At 36.2% G+C, this 18626-nt stretch overlaps 1 protein-coding gene across 1 annotated transcript in view; it reads right to left on the reverse strand.

Annotated features, from left to right (window-relative positions):
• sorbs1 (sorbin and SH3 domain containing 1) overlaps positions 1 to 14857 on the reverse strand; it is a 54734-nt gene extending 39877 nt beyond the window's left edge. Inside the window, exon 1 of the mRNA XM_077237133.1 lies at positions 14750 to 14857. The gene's annotated coding sequence lies outside the window, so the exon portion shown is untranslated. The remainder of the gene's footprint in view (positions 1 to 14749) is intronic.
• Positions 14858 to 18626: the final 3769 nt, after the last annotated feature.

An 18626-nucleotide genomic window follows, 5' to 3' on the forward strand; every position in this document is an offset into this window, starting at 1 on the left:
GGAAATTATAACAATTGTTAAATCTGATAAAAAAGACAAATTCATCCAAATAAAATAAATAGTTATATTTAAAAAATACAAATTTATTGAAAAATAAAAATAAATTTGACCCCAAACAAGCCAGCTGAACATCAGTGCTCAATGTACATAACATTGTGTCATAACAACTTGCCCTGAGCATGTATGTCAATACCCAAACCGGTCACCTTTACAGGGGTCATCGGATGCCCATTTTCCACAAGTTGGTATGATTCTTTTGGGTCTTCATGTAAAGTTTGTAACATACTTTGGTTAAAATTTCTCAATGGTTGTGTAAAACAACACCCTTTTAACCTCTTCAAAAACAGCTCTGTTCACAGTGACCCGTTTCGGTGCATGTCTCTTTAAATGATAATGAGCAACAACTTTTTGGCTTTTTGAGGATAAAAAAAAGTGAGTGGATTTTTTTTCATTGCATGGTCAAGTCAAGTCAAGTCACCTTTATTTATATAGCGCTTTTACAATACAAATTGTTTCAAAGCAGCTTTACAGAGATCACAGGAAAGTAAAGTTGTAATAGTATTGTTAAATTCAAAATTAAATGTTAAATGTCCCCAAATGTCCCCAACTAACATTGTGGTGATTGTGTCCACACACTGCAAAGACACATTTATTTGCAAATACCATATAAAAGTGTATTTGGCATCCGATGACCCCTTTAAAAGCAGTTGGAGAGTTTTTGAATGTATCAAAAATAATTTAGCACGAATTTGGCTATACTCCTCAACATCAGCTCTCACTGTCTTTGATCACAGGCAAGAGATATCGTCCAGGAATCATAAAATCAAAATGCTAAAAAAAAAATTAAATAAATGAAGATGTCCGCAAACCGCATTCATCAGATCGTGCTCTTTCAACTTCCACTCCGTGTGTGCGCTTGTTGTCTAGTAACGAAAGTGCTTGCAGCGGGAACACATAATTTACCCGGAAACAACTAATTCTAATTTCTGATTGGCTGGTAGCTAGCATTCAACTCTGTATAACTCGAGACAGATGCTATGAACTCGGCAGAGAACTTCCCTCCGTTTGCCTGCGCCTCGTCCATTAATTGTATAGCGGGACAAGTTCCCTTACTCCTCAGCGTGAAAAATACAAGGTGTGGCGTGTGAACGGGTTGAAATGCGTGTGTCTCACGCCCAATGCGTGAGACTTGAGAGCCCTGCTACGGTAAAAACATTTAACCCTTTCACACGTAAGTTTAAAATATTCTAACATTCTTACACAATGTGTATCTGATATGAATAAAACGTGTCGTCTTATTATAATGTAAAGGATTATTATTGCCGCTTCCATAGACATCATCAGTGTGTATTTTACAAACTCAAAATCATTGTGTTGCTAGTACTTGTGTGTATTTAAATATCTGAAACCTAAAATAAACATTATGTGGTTGAAAACACTCAAAACACGCAGAGCACGTTTGAATTTAGCAGTTGATCACGTGACGCACTGACCGTTCTAATCACACAGGTGTGACCGGTCCGGGGACCAGCCAAGACTGATCACACCGGTGTGATCGTACGTGTGCAGTAAAATTAAATACTGTTAAATATAGCTTCTTAAAGTGAAAAACAAGTTCTCAAATTACAGAGAAAAGCCAAAAATTTACATATCCAGAATCCTCTATAACACTTAACATTTGATGATTTTCATTTAAATAATGTTTCTTCATCTTCTTTGTTATCAGTTATGTACATTAGGGTGTTATGCAATCACAGCTTCTGTTTACAGTGTAAAATGATTTAATGAAATCCCTCATGCTGTATATTATCTATAACACACTTTATTTTAATATTATATACTGTATATCCAGGGGCGGATTAAGGTTGTCAGGGCCCCCTAGGCTGCTCTTTGTGTGAGGTCTAACAAACTAGGTCTAGGCCTAATAGCATATCATTGTGCAAATTTACTTAATTTATACCTAGTCCCAAGTCAGACTCAGAGGTCATGAGGGCCAGAATACAACCAGCATCATCATCAAGAATGAAGAGGTGAACATAAAGATTGCGTCATTCACGTGCATATTAAATAGCCACATAATTGGTTTGTTTTGGTCTTGTACATCCATAAATGTTCCAGCAGATGATGGATGGTTTAGCCAGCAGTTGATGATATTAATCATTGCTATATAAAACTAAATAAGCTATGTATTAATATTAATAATTAAAAAAAAATTCTCACCATCGGCGTGCTCCACCTCTTTAGGTGACGGCTTACAAAATAAATCTGTCAGCGTTCGTTTCATCTTATGGAGACGATCTCACGCATTGTTCAGGTTCGATAACACAGAACGAGCAGTGCGCTGCGTTTTTTGTGTTGCTAGGCAACCACCGAAACAGCTGTCCTGTCAGTCAAGTAAATGTCAAATCAGCCTTTTAAATTTGGCGTAGTAGTCAGCACCCAAATATATTTTTAGGTTGCACAGATTAAATTTCAGGAGCATATGCGACCAAAATTGTTTTGATTTCGAGCATTGTTGTTAATTTCGAGCCTTGATGTTTCTTGTAATGTTAGCAATAGTTATTTATTTCTTGATTTTGGTGTCTGCGTTTTTTAAAGCCATCTCCCGTGGACGCAGTGACGTTTTTAAGCGCGAACCCGAATCGCCGTTGCTAGGAGGGCGCCAGCGCCTCTGCCTCGCGAGTGGATGATAGCCCTGAAGACGCCTAGCACCCGAATCGTCCTGCGAGCTGTTCGTTTAATAGTCGACTCGGAAGAAAGCGAACATTTTGACAAAAATAAAAAGCGAGGCGGAAGAAATTTTGCCATTGCGCACCCCCACAATAAAATAAACAGAGGAAACACTGCATTGTGGAATAACTCCCCAAATTCCCTGAAATATTACCGGTAACATGATGAGCTAGCTGCAGGCGTTTCAGCTAGCTCCGTTCCAGCAGTCTGCGGTGGATCTTGTCTTCGACTGGATGAAGATTCAGCAGCTTTGAAATATCCAGTCAATTTAGGATTGGATAACCAATTCACGTCCACGGAGAGCGATCGCGGATAGGTCTGTCCTATGCACCGAAACCTTTTTACAATGCAACAAAATATTTAAAGAGCATCAAGCTATTGAAATCTATATTATGTATATTAGTCACAGATAATTTAACAGTATATTAGTCAGTAATTTTTATTAGGTTAAACAGTGATTAGATAACGTTTTTAATTTAACGTTCACAATTGGTCTGGGCGTCTGGCCCATCCAAACTGGAATCCCGGCGCCGTGCCGTGCCTGGTTCGCGCTTAAGTAAAAAAATAAAATAAATGTCTGGCCAATCCGAGGCCCCCTGAACACGTGGGGCCCCTAGGCTGATGCCTATGTAAGCCTGTGCATTAATCCGCGCCAGTGTATATCAAACTGTAATAAGTGTCAACCTATTACTTTTTCTAACCAAGCCAACCCTTAAATTTGTGTTTTGTAATGCATTTAGGTTAATTCAGCAAAGTTAAATTATATATTATTAAATATAACATTACATATATATATATATATATGACAACACAAAGTAATTTCAATAAAATCAGAATAGCCTTTATAATATATAATTATTTTATTAATAAAATGTTTACATAAAAACTGTATAAAAAGTAATGTGGTAAATTGTAACTTGTTGCTGGTCGAGTCAGCAGTGTGTGTGTGAGTGTGTGTGTGTGTGTGTGTGTGTGTGTGTGTGTTGGTGTTGGGTCCTTAACAGCAGCAACAACAATCAACAGCAGCAACAATAATCAACAGCAGCAACAATAATCAACAGCAGCAACAATAATCAACAGCAGCAACAATAATCAACTGCAGCAGCAATAATCAACTGCAGCAACAATAATCAACTGCAGCAGCAATAATCAACTGCAGCAACAATAATCAACAGCAGCAGCAATAATCAACTGCAGCAGCGTAGCAGATCTATTCCTCCAAGACCAAATACATTAACATGGTCATTTCAATTACGTGATATATATATTTTTATCACGACAACGATATTTCTAAGACATTCCCACATTAAGCACATTTTTAGTTTTTTTTTTTGTGTGTGTGTAGAAAACAACCTAACCTTTGGTAGGCATTGTTCACGGACTTCCCTTCCACGGTTTTCACCACAATTTTCTGCATGACAGCAATGATTTTAGAACTTGGCAAAACTGAACTTGGCTACTGTGGATTTTGATGGCAGATAAATATTGGCACATAAAAGACATGACATCTCAAATAAAATCTGTGAGAACTCTCCAACCATCAAAATATCCAGAAAAGTTAAAGAGTCACAGCATTAGATTCTGAAGCACAGCAGAAGGTCATCATGTACATCCTTTGGTGCTTTCCATTCCATTATGCCAGCCCCATTAAAATAATAAAGGGGGGGGTGACATAAGAAAAAGTACCATGATATTCCACCCAAGAATCTCTGGGGATTGGCTCATTCTATTTCCATGACAGCTTTTAAAGAGTGCAGCTTTAATACACAAAGGAGATCTACAAGGGGCCTGCTGTAGCCGGAGTGAGGGGGCTGGAGGGAGGGGGGCCGTTACATAACACAGTTTGACTTCTGCTTTGTCAACAAATGGCAGAGGGGGGCACAGAGAGAGAGCTCACCAGGATCACCGCAAACAGCTCCAAACATGGCTCGAGAGCAGCGCTGTAGAAGAGCAACCGTGGGTGTTTAATAGAGAATATCCCATCAGTACCGTAAACATCTTCAGCAGACATACTGGACGGAGGCCTAGACTGTCATACTCTCAACACATTTAAACAATGGCATCATAAAAGGAAATGTGTGCAACTGTGGTACTTGCCTCAACCACTATAGCCTATGTTTTATTTCAGAGCATGATATCACTAGCGGTTTCCATCCAAAGTTGCGAATTTAACTAGCGCACTAAAATCGGAATATTGTATGAAAAATATTTGCAAATAAAGCAGTGGTTCCATCCCTGGGAATTTGCAACAAAATATCTTTAATAAAAAAGGAAGTTGTTGGAATCTTTATCCTATATCATAAATGTCTCAAGAGCGCACAGACTAAACACAAAAAACGCTGTCCTGTTATCTTATGGTTAGATGCCTGGTGTTTGTAAATGCAATTTTTTTTTGCATTTAAAAAAAAAAAACATTTTAACCATGCCATTAAAAAAATATATATTTTTAAATGCTCATTTTTACAATGTATGCACATCTTGGCGTTTCCATCCAGCATTTTTATTTTTTTGATATCCCAAAATGCGCACAGAAGTAGGTGGATGGAAAAATAGCTACTGTCAGTGAAACCTCTCAGTTATATTCTGGGAAAGATGCCGAACAACTGAAAAGAGCATGCAATGCAGACAGGGAAATAACTCACAAAAAAATAAATATGGCACAAAGGGAGACTGTGTATGATTTACACAGTGTCTATTGGTTTCACTGTAAAATGATGCATAAATTAAGTAAATAATGCTAAAAATAGCCAAAGATTTGTGGACTTCTTTCGTTTTACTTACTATTTTGAACTTCAATTAACTTTTAGGAACATAAGTAATGCACCTCATATCATCTTTTCAATTATGAAATACTTTGATTTTTGAAGTTTGACCAACAAGCATAGCTGTTGAGTTGGATTAATGCATTTCAAATAGACCTACATAGAACAAATAGTTTTGTGGTTTACTCCCATTTGCCCTTTTCCCAGCATACACAGAAGTATGAAGAATTATGGTTGCCTTGTTTGACCATTTGCCAGTTTTATTTACGTAAATTCTGTTCCAATATTATTAACTTGTTGTCTTGCAGCATCCGAAGTTCGTTCCTCTATTAAAATGATCAGTTAGTTAATTATCGAGTGTTTTTTCCCCCCTCAAGAGTGTTTATATAAGTACATTAATTGCTAAATAAAAGAGCATGACACTAATAAAAACATAAATAAGGGGAAACATTCAACTTTGCATAATTTTATATTTTTATCTTGCATACTCTACAGTTGAATATATATGCAAATTATATTATACACAAGTTATAAACACGGTCTTTTAAAAGTTTGGGGTCAGTACATTTTTAAAAGAATGCAATACTCTAATTTAGAAAGGATGCATTAAATTGATCAAAAACAAACAATAAAGACTAAAAACATACTTTTTTGAAATTTCCATTCACCACAAACCTTATCACAGATTTCACAAAAATATTAAGCAGCACAACTGGTTTCAACATTGATAATAATAGATCATTTTCAATTTCTAATCATATTTTACAATATTTTTATTACTGCATTTTTTACCAAATAAATGCAGCCTTGGTGAGCATGAGAGACTTTTTTCAAAAAGATCTCAAACATTCAAAAAGAAAATCTTACCGACCTTTTGAACGGTTAGTTCTTCAGTCACATTCATAAATGGATATCTGTTATAATGACAGCAAATTGTGTTCTGGCATCTAGACCATCTAGATTAACATCATCAGGTAATTTACTTAATAATAATAATAATAATAATAATAATTAGTTAATGATTATAAGTAAAATAAAGCTGCAAGAAGCATTTATCGGTGTTCAAGCAGTTAAGGCATTTAAGATTTTTAACCACACAAGCATCAAAAGACATTAAGTTTTATGTAGCAAGCATTTAACCACTGACATCATAGATGGAATAGACCATGTTTTAGCATGATTTACCATGATATACCACATTTTAGAGTGATTTTCCATGATTTACCATGTTCCAGTATGATTTACCATGAATCTAGCATGATTTACCACGTTCTAGTATGATTTACTACGTTCTAGGATGATTTACCATAGAGAAGTGGTTCCCAAACCTGTCCTGAAGGACCCGTTTTCTCTGTCTCTCTAATCAATCACACCTGATTCAACTCATCAGCTCATTAACATATGTGATTATGAGCTGATGAGTTGAATCAGGTGTGTTTGATTAGGGTTCCCAACACTGCCATAGAGTATCGTGATTGTAGCATGATTTACCATAGTTTATCATGATTTACCACATTGCTAGCATTGATGTGAAGTGTCAGTACAAATTAAGTGAAAAACTCTGACAAAATATGATTGCGTTATAATAGTAATTGTTATTCAAGTGATTTTATAGTGTCTAAATATGAATGCACCTGTTAAAAGACTTCATTAATAAGTAGAATGAGCCAATAAGTGGTCTTCTACTACCCTCTGCTGGCCACTTTCATTTTGACAGGCTTGATTTTCACCAGTATTCTGCACTAAAGCAAACCAGTTTTTCCATTTTAACTCCTTTATGCAAGCTTACACACACACACACACACACAATCATTATGAAAATATATTTGAATGGTATTTCATACATGTCTTTGCAAACTATTAATCAGATTATTCAGAATTTATTCAGAAACAGGACTACACACACATTCTGTTGATACAGACATTTGAACTATGTCTCATTCAGGATTCACATTTGTCAATGTGACAATTGTCAATAGTGATACTTCAATAGATGAAATTTGACTTAATGTGATTGTAAATGTTAAAATAGTAATTTAATAAAGTCTAAATAGTAATTTTGTCACACTACTAGTATAATTCATATTTTAAACAGCAGGGGGCAGTAAAATACTACTTGTTGTCTTAATATGCCATTATATTCATTTAATTTTCTCCTTTTTAACTGTTATAGAGGCAAATTTTGTCCGACCTGTCTGAAATTTTTCATGATTGTTTGGAGTCATATGGCACATGTTCTGACTTGTTTTTAAGAAGATCTGAGCGTTCATTGAAGAGATATAGGCTTTCGGGGACACTTGGTCAAGTCCACATTTTGAAGTGACCCTATTAAAGTCATCCAAATGCAGAAGTTCAACTTTTTCTGATAATTATTGATCTAGAGAGTCCAGAGTATTGTACTGCACTGGTTTTGAACATTCTGATATGAACATTAAATGATCATAGATGGAATAGACCATTTACAGAGAATACAGGCAATTTACCATAGGAAAAACATTGTTTCAAAGCTTTTTAACAGTTATAGCGCCACCTATGGCCCGAGCTCCATAGAATTTGACATGCTTTTTAAGGATTTTCTGTCACATATGCTCACAAATTTTTGTGAAGTTCTGAGTTTTCGTATAGATATACATACGAAATATACGGATATACATTTGTCTGTCTTGAGCCAAGGATCACAGTGGTGTAAAAAGCTTGAGGCTAGGACCAACGGTCAATGAGTTATGAGCAATTTAGTACTTTTGGTTGCTGTAGCGCCACCTATGGGCCAATCGGGGTCATACTCTGATAGGTTGTCCCCAAACGTGTGGCCTACCATCTGGCCGAGTTTCAAGTCTCTGGGCCTTACGGTTTGAGCTGCACGATGCGTTTTAGGGGAATTTTTTTTTCAAATAGCAATTACAATAGGTTTTCAGCACTTCGTGTTTGAACACCTAATAATAAGTAAATTAGTAAATAAGCACCTCAACTGAAAACAATATAATATATAAACAAGTAATTTAACATATTCTATGACATCATAACAGTAATAACTATTTTTTTGATTAACAAAACTTTCTTAAAAAATTAAGAAAATATTTCTGTACCACTACCAACCCGAGCACTCATAACACACTATTAGCATGGCTACTGAGAGCTATCACCACAAACATACCGTTAAAACAGAGGTCATGCCATCTAAAATAGAGTAATCCTTAAACAAACATCTGACATTACGTCACGGAATACAGAAGCCTATTTTGTCTGGAAGATGTTCTAGTGCACAGCTGTGTATAAATGAGTCAAAGTCTCCTGGCCTGGCCCTCACAGGCTCTGGCATCTGCTGACCAGGACAACAGGCGGCCACAGAGGGAGGCGCACACGGCGCATGCACAGCATCAACTGCAGCTCAAGCAGAAAAAAAAAAAGCTTTGTGCGCAGCATGGATGTTCTAGAAGGACAGATGGGGCAAATGATAATGAGTTTCACACTTGGGATACAAAGCAGTGCGTAATGGGGCGGCTTTTGATATCAAATGACTTACAAAGCTCATAAGGCATGAGGGATTTATTTTGTAGGTAATAAAAATAAAAATGGACCAGACTGAGATTTGGAATACTGAATTTTGGCGCCTAAGTGAACAGCTCAGGATGTGACATTTAAGGGTCAATGACATACATCTAATGAGGCTTTATACAGTTGTATCACCATGACATTTTTTACTTTATGCACAGAAGAAAAAAACCCATACATTTCAATTCAGAAGTTGTGGGCTGTGTCCAAAATGTGGGCTGTGTCCAAAATCGCATACTCTTTTGAGTAAGTACTTATTTTGAATAAGTAATTACGTCATTGTTGCTAAAAAGTATGTTCTATATAGTATGAGTGTGTGTACAATGTTAAAATAATGGCCTCATGGGATAGTAAAGTGTTCATCATATGCACACTTAAGAATCTCACCGGTAGTATTAGTTCATCCGGGTACTTTTTGCCAACTCTTTAATGAGTACTGTGAATTTCGGACATGCTTCTTTTGTCACATACTGTTCTTGCCGACTATGCGATTTCGGATGCTGCCGTGGTCATCATAGAAGAGGATCAATTGTATTTTTGGGTTTAAAAATAAAATAAAATAAACATGACAAAAAAGCAGCAAGTGTCATTGTCCCTTAAATGCATGTACAGTAGCCATAACTCTACATTAGCTGCTTTATGTTATGCACAAACTGTTTTCACAATGTACAATGCAAAATGCTCTAAGAAAAGACTGTTAAAATATGGTAAAAAAAAAAGTTAAGTAAATGTTAATATTAAAAAACTTTCTGTACTGATATTTTAACAGGCGTTTTACCCATATTTTGACTTACATTATGTTGTGCGCAAGGGTTGAAGAAAATGTCCGTATAGATTAACGACAATACTGGTAATATTCTAAAAAGGAACAAAAAATATTTCTACAGTGAACATATTAAGCACTAAGAAAATCTCACTGGCCAACAACTCGTGAATATTATTCCAACCAACAGAGATTTTAGGCATCCCACTTGCAATGCAGACAGAGACAACTGTTTCAGACCTCTCAGTTATGTGGCTGGTGCCTGATAATTTTGTCAGGGTGATGTAGACTATTTAACCACACCTAAAAACAGCTCTATGATAATCCAGACATTTCAAGTGCTTCCCTAATGATGGAGGACCCCAAATCTCAGTGTTGAGCAACACCACCAGGCACGAGCCAAGCCATGCACATTCACACACACACTTGGATTTCACACTCTATTGAAAGGTGAACAGTTCACAGCAATCTAAAAAACACAATATAATTACATTATCTAAAGGTCCAACATGTTCCAGCTATGTGTTACACATGGCAAATGAATGAAAATAGCATTTAAGCTCTGACATATCATTGTCACATTCTGTCAAAATAACTCTCATCAGACAAACATCTCAACACTGACCTCAAGCCAGCTGGTCTACAATCTGTCAAAGCAGCAAGAGGTGAAAAGAAAAATCTGTCAGCATAACACAATCTGCTCCGTTCAACTTGTTTGCAATAACGTGCTGCTTTGTGCACACAGACCTTGAAATTTGTAGCGCTAACAAAACATACAGACTAGCACACACTTTAAGTGCCACTCAAATCCACACTGCAGTCAATGGGGTAGAAGGAAAGTATGGGCTAAGATAAAGGTTGCTAAGCACCATGGCGAAACATTAAAACAATTTGGATGGGAATGGATGTTATGTGACATCTGTCGAAGATGCCTCAATCATTTTCAATCATAACCACAAACATGCTGACATTCACACCAACACCACAATTGCAAGTGTAATATTGCTTTTATTCAATATTAAATAAATAAAATGTTAATATTTACAAACATTTTAAACAGTAATGCCACAGCTACTTTTGTGCATTTTGTGTGCACAAAAATAGTGTTGCTTCGTTCTTGGAAGAATCTGTGTTTTTGAACAAATCAGCAGAGTCAATGATTCAATGATTCACTCGCATGTTTCATTCATGAATTATTCCGAATTTTCGAACAAATCAAATCTGTTTAGTGAAATCTATTTAGTCACTTGTCGCCACCTAGCACATAATGTAACTTGCAGAAAGGGTTACTTGACTTTACCAAATAAATATTTAATTTTCATGATTTTAAATAATTTTCCTTTTAAACGAAAGGAGGTTACAATTTATAATAACTTTCATTAATAAATCATTCATAGACATAATGCTTAACAGATTATTAGATAATATATATTCAAATAGCTAGAAATATGAAAACGTGCTTTTTAATGTTTACTAAAACGTACTAAGGTGCTAATAGTACTTAAAGGTACTAAATGATTAATAGTAAACATTAATAAACATTTACAAATAATATATGTGAATATATATTAACTATTGATCTGTTAATCATTATTTAATGTTTGCCAATGATTTATTAAAGCTATTACAAAGTGTTACCATGCCATTAAGACTGTATCTATATGCGAAATGTGAACAGTGAAAAATACAGTAAAAGGTACCAGCGCTGTTGGACTGTATCTTCTGAAATGCTGCTCAACCAATCAAGTTATGGGCCGGACGAATTGTTGTATATTGCAAAATAGATGCTGTTGTTAATGGCAACTCAATCAAAAGCTTTATCTGGACACTGTACATGAATATGTTTTGAAGTATTTGTAATCGTACATGTACATGACTACCAGTTGTAAAATCCCATTTGCTTGGGATTTTCAACACCATTACATTTCATATGTGTCGCTGACAAAGACAACATAACAGATGACTTCATAATGGCCAAAGTACTTATAACCACTTGTTAAAAAAAATAGGGGATGCTATTAATATGGTAATCCCCTCAATCCTATGGATGTGGGTGACTCAGGGCCTCCGTGAATGAATGGGAAGCCTGCGATTTTAATCCCCCTCAGAGCACTTCCTCTCTCCACTACCAGAGAGCCCAGTGCTTCATTCCATCGGCTGTCTTACGCCTGCTCTCTCTTGACTGTTTGTATCCAATTTGAGTGATATGAAAAATTAAGAACGTGCCTTGAAAGCATACAATGAGAAAAATAAAGGCTTAATTTTTGGTTATCAAGTGTTTGAAACAGCAGGGAAATGTGAAGTGGCAGCAAATGACACTGAGAAATGGAATAATGGCATGTTATTAGCAGGCAGAGCATGCCTGGGCATAATTGCAGTGCTACCAAAAGGCATTGACTAATGGTCAAAAAAACAACACATTTTATGCCATTATCAGTGCTTACAGAGCTACTTCAAAAAATCCTGAGGTATCATTGCTTATAGATCTATTCTGAAATATGTATAATGTAACAACCTGAGGATCCTATTTAAAATCAGCCATGTCAAAAGTGTTATAGTTTGTCTATTCATTTGTCAATTCAAATGAGAACTAATTTAAACAGTGTTTCACCGCCAATCTCAGGTGCCTGTTCACCACACTAGACAGTAACATGATTCTACGCAAAGCTTATAAAATATTAAGCACCCAACACAAATTATTCATTATCTTTGTAAGGAGACGGCTTCCAAAGATGCTGGCAGGAACTTCACCCAAATGTTGCAGTCTCTCACCTACTTAAGATTTTAATGTTGTTCACTTCCTCTTTGCTGAAGTATATACCTCCTGTGCCAGAATACAATGATAACATCATGTATATGTATGGCAAATGTATTGAGCTGAAACATTTATAAACACAGATCCAACTTTTTCACAGAGTGTGAGATTGAGTGAGGTGTCAGTATGCTTCAATCGGATTACAGCTACAATATAACAATAATTAAGGAATATAACAGAACTTATAGTTATCACATTTTGGCTTGTTAACAATTGCAGTAAAAGCTGCTGGTTATTTATTTAACATTTATCAATACTAGAAGGGAAATATGTTGACATTATAGCAGCCCATATCACTTTAGTCTCTAATGCCAATAAACTATAGTTTTAAATCAGGAAAAATAATTAAGTTTAAAAGTTTAAGATTATGCACCTGGACAGCCTTCCAAAGGTCACAAGACAGCTCATACACCAAACAAAGTTTGCATTAGGACTAAAAAGAAATTCATAAATTAATTTGAGATTAAGTGTAGTGCTCCACTTCAATATTAGTCTTAGAATAATATTGTAAAACAGGGTTTTTAACCCCTTTGAAAAATACAGTATTTGCACAGATCTCTTTTTTGGCTTTTAACCAAATCTCTAAAAACAAATCCTATAAGCTAATTTAACTGGGTTAACTAATAAAGGAATGACACTACATTTTTGTTGTTGAAGAATTCTTAATTTTAGGAATGCTTAAATCTTCAATTTAAATAATTATAATTTCTTAAGAATTCTTCCAGGGAATATAAAATGGCGGTTACTGTAATGGTGCACGGTTTATTATGGCAAGTTAGGGTTAGTTACGTAAGCAAATATGGGACAAACAAATGTCACAATTGAACAACTGAGAACGCTCTTCTTAAACATAAGCCATAAGAAATCATCTTCATTATACTTTTACTGGGATTTTTAAAATGCTATTTGGAAGGTCAGTTACCAACAAATTATATTACTGAAAAACTGTCTGTTTTAAAGCTGGACGATGCTGGCCTGCATTTCTTAAAAGTATTGTGACCTAAGTTGATAGTATACCATTGGTACCATGCGATCTACTTAGGCTTACAATGCTTTTTCTAGAAACACAGCCCTTGTCATTTATGGTCCAGAGATGATGACTACCAGCTGGTGAGATCGAGGTTAACCTGGTAGACCTTGATAAAGCCAGTTAGAAGTGTAGTTCACCTTAGACAAGTTCCAAAAAATATCTTAGGCTGATATAATATGCATGGTTTGCCAAGCCACTTTGCCCTTTGACACTTTTCATAAAATAAAACTCTAAATGCATCATTGTATTATTTAAACTGCAGCAAAAACATTTGCTATACAATCATAAGCATATAAAATCACTATACTTGCTGATATGTCCTAACTTACCTGAGGGGAAAAAAGTTAAAGCAGTAGGCTACCTGTGTTCTAAAGTCTTTAATATCAAAATAATGTTTAATGCAATTTCTAAAGACTTTTATATAGGCTACAAAATGCACTTTTGCATAGTTCAAACATATTATAGCCTACGCCTGCCGCGTAACCGCACTGCATTAGAACAACTCATCCTAACATTCATCTTTGCAAATTCAGGCTGTTAGATCATTGCACCCAGGGACTAAAATCTGGATAAACTGTCTTATGCGTCCCGTTTAATATTTCAAGCCATCTATAATGCTGTGGATTGAAGTGAAGTATCGTTTCACTGTCCTGTTCCCTCCGCATATCCAGTCAATCCTATTCCTTATTTGGATGTCAAGTGTAGTCGAAGTCAGGAGGGCTCTTTTCCTGCGGAAAACAAATTATCTCCATCCCGTCTCCTTCATCTGACATCTTATAAACGCCTGAGCTCTTCAATAGGAATGAAATTTATAGTTTTACACTTTTACAATACAGCCATAAATTCAAAACTAGACTATATAATATCAATAGTGCTTTAGTAAATAAAACACTAACACACGTTGCCGCACTTCTGCACTGCACATTTGTCTGCAATGGATGGCCGCTGCGGTTTATTGTAATAAACCCTGAGCCAAATAATAGCCTCCATACGAAGTAAACCCGCAAACTTTACTTTAGCTTGATGTGAAATATCACTGAGGTATTCAAATAATGTGGATATGACGGAGAATGTAGTATGCGTTGAGTAATACTCACCTTTCTAAGGAAGCAGTCCAGGTTTCCGTATTGATAAGGCTGCTGCACGCTGCACAATTCAGTGACGGTCACCGCACGCGCTCGCCCGTGCGTCGAGCCTCTCACGCTCTCATCACAATCTCACTGGAGTGGGTGGAGAGAGAGAGAGAGAGAGAGAGAGGGGCGTTCCGTGGAGCCACAGACGTTTAATAAAACTCATATTCGAATTTAATAAAAGCGCATTTTCTTTCCACATTTGAATGAATAGTAGTACATTTAAATAAAACATATTACATTCCGTTAATTATTTCCTCACTTAAATTGCAACAGCAAATTATACTAGTCTATACCAGACATCTTCATTTTACTCCAGTTTCTGAACTTTAATTAAGTTATATAATTTTAATATAACTTATTTTAAATAATTTTAAGCCTTTGGAAGTTTGCTGAGGCCCCCTAGCGGTACGACGAACCCCTTGTTAAAAACACAGAGGAGCTAAAAATCAAAAACGAATTGACAGAAAATATAGATTCAATTTAAAGTAAAAGGGTCATACTTCAGTTTATTAATTACAACCATATTCCAAACAAATATGTTTTTGTGAGAAACAGGCATTGTTAACGTAACACTTATATGAGCCAAGTAGGGCTGGACGATATGGCCAAATTTTATATCACGATATATTTCTTAATTTCGGTCGATACGATATAATTCCGATATCGATATGAACAATATAAAAGCCTCAGAAAAACTGCCAAGAACGCCCACAACAGATGTCTGTACCTACAATCTTTTGAAAAATGAATTGGCCAAGTCTATGAAACCTGCTGGAGTATTTCGGTACTGCACCATAACAAACTACATGAAGCAATGAAATAATCCATCAGAACAATAATATTCTCATCTCAATACCTGCTACAAGACTATGAAAGCATTTGGGTAGCAATATTCAATTTGAAATGTAATATGCAAAATGACAATGCAATATGTAAAATGGCAATGCATTTCTGTTTTTAAATTTACATTTGCCATTACATTTATGCAACGTTTGGTGCAAAATTAAAATTCAATAATCTAATTTAAATTTGCCATTTCATACACTAGTTTTAATATGTAAATTGAATATATATTTTAACGCTTTATAAGTTGTAAAATTAAAATGTATTACAGATATGATTAGATATGTTTAACATTTATTTTCAAGCAAAAACTATAGCAAAATGATCATTTAAATGTTATTTTTCTTAATTGCATTTACACTCACAGTTAGACTCTTGCGATTGCATTTTCATTAAATGCCCCGCAATGAATGTAGCAAAATTCAATGTGCAAATTGAAAATACATTCCGAGCCGATCACGTCCCGGCCTGTCAATCACTGCGTGAAGTTTCGGTTAGATATTAAAATCATATGTAACGTTATTGGCCATTGTGAGGTCACTCAGCATCCCCACATGCTCCAAATTAACGCAAAAAAGTCTCGTTTGTTGATGCCGGTTAAAGTGTTGTTTGTGGTGTGTTTATCGGGTGGAACAGTTTTGATGTGTCCCCGCTGCTAGTCGGCACCACTCTCCGTCTCATTTTGCAGCGCGCTGAAACCTGGAGTTTTGCGATCTCAGCCGAAACACCACCGAATTTATACCACTGAATTAGTCTTTCCTCTCTTATCAACTATTTCGTCTGCTTTCTCCTCACTTGTGGAAGCAAGTTAAGTCACATTTGTATTTTGCGTTCAGGGACGCTCATTCTTTAGCTGAAACTTGCCGCGTTGGATATCAGCCTACTACTGCTGAGCACTGGCTGCGTCTGTGGTGTACGTCATCACGAAAGTAGCCAATTGTGTTCAGCTCTTTCTGACGGCTGCGCGCCTAACGTCAGTCAGTGACAAATGCTGTATATCGAAATATCGAAAATGTGTTTTAAAATCATATCACCGTTATCGGAAGAAAAAAAAATCGCGATATATATTGATATTGAATTATTGTCCAGCCCTAGAGCCAAGTAGCAAATACCTATAGGCCTAATGTAACTGGAGTAGCCTAGGTATTAAATAATTTTGCGACTGGAATTTTCAGCATATTATCAAAACAAAAAAATTAACCACGTTTCATGTGCATTAGGTAGGCTAAATACTAGAATATTTGGGTACACTAGACAGCAAATTGATTCGATTCACAGGTTTTCGATTTGATTCAGGGAGATTTTTGCTAATTCGACTCGATAACGATGTGATTCTGCATTTTTGTAAGAGCACTCATAGGATTATTTAAATGCGTCCCCTAGCCTGGGTGCGAATTACACTGCGACTTTCAGGGTCAGAGATAATTGTGTAGTAGGACCTTATAGTTATTAGTGTTCCATATGTGCATTAAACATACAATGCTTCGGATAGACCTACCCTAGAATATCATCCACTTTCCCAGGAAGAAATGCCCTCTTTGTTCTCTTTATACCGAACATTTTACAAACACCGAGTGACGTGTCTACAAACAAGTTTGATGCGCATATGATTAACAGAAAAAACGCGAGGGATTTATTAAACTAATCAGGTAGGCCTACGATGTGACCCATTTCCGTAAACGTCAGTATTTATATTTTTTCTCATAGAAAATAACTTCGACCTTTCCACGCAATGAGAGATCAAACAAGGGCTACTCAAAACATGTGTGAGCTACAGATAGAGCGCGAGCGCAATACAGTGAGAAAACGCGGTAAAGGAGCAGCACATCAGAGCTGTGAAGGCGCGAAAAACGCCGCACAACGTCTCCAATAATTTGATGTTTATATAGATTATTTCACATATTTGTATGGCTATCAATTTGACTCTTAACTTTTTTAAACGATAATTGACTGAAATCATCGTCAGAATTTGTAATCGATGTATCGAGAAAACGAGTGAATCGTTACACCCTAAATACTTATTCTCAGCAGGTATAATGTGCACTGCAGGTAATATGTGAACTTACCAAAAATATCCGCTAGAGGCCAATGTTTACACACAGAACTTTGCATATTGAGCTACAGCAGAGCTTCTCAACTCTGGCCGTCAAGATCCACTTTCCTGGAGATTTTAGCTTCAAGTGGCGGCTGATGGAAAATATTAGATGGGGTGTTGCCATTTTCAGTCAGTTTCAATAGTCTGGTAAACTTGGAGCCAGGTCTTTTTGTGTTGTCGCTCACATGTTGTGGAATACTCTTCCTCAAGACATCCGTCAAGCATCCACCCTTCTCTCATTCAAAAACCTCTTAAATCAAATTTTTTTTATCTGAATATTATTATAATATAATGTCTTCAGCTCACAGTCTGTAAATTCTATCTTTTTATAATCCCTCTTTGTTTGTATCTTTAACCTAACTTTGTAATGTGGCCTCTGTATATTACTTTCTGCACTTGGTATGTGTAGGCTATTGTGCTTTGATGTTGATGTTTATTTTGTTCTATTCCTTAACCCAGTGGTTCTCAAACTTTTTAAAAAGTGTTGTACCCCCTGAGGCTTTTAACATCCTTCTGCGTCCGTCTATGTTAAAAGGTTGAGGTAGTCTTAAACAAAAACAAACATATTGCACAAACTATCCATTTGCATTTGAAATTGAACTCAAACTATTTAGTTACTTTCTCAGACAGGTGCTTCATATCCCTCACTCCGGTAACTGCCCATGCTGGATCTGTCCCAGTTGTTTTTTTTAAAAAATGGAAAGCAAAATAAGGCATTAGCATGACCGCATCCAGCTAGCTAAGCATTTCTAGACTAGTGTACCAGCTCAAGGAGAGAAGCCTCGTCGACCGCAATGCTTCCCTTTAGCTAGCTTCACCTGCTGCTGTCTGATCGAGATGGGCGCGGGCGCGCGGTTGGGGCCCTAAAAGAATCGCCCATTGCGGACTAGATTTGAGCTCGCT

This window comes from Siphateles boraxobius, unplaced genomic scaffold (genome assembly GCF_051911475.1).
Source record: "Siphateles boraxobius isolate OS27281-9 unplaced genomic scaffold, OSU_SipBor_1 20, whole genome shotgun sequence".
Taxonomy (NCBI): Eukaryota; Metazoa; Chordata; class Actinopteri; order Cypriniformes; family Leuciscidae; genus Siphateles; species Siphateles boraxobius.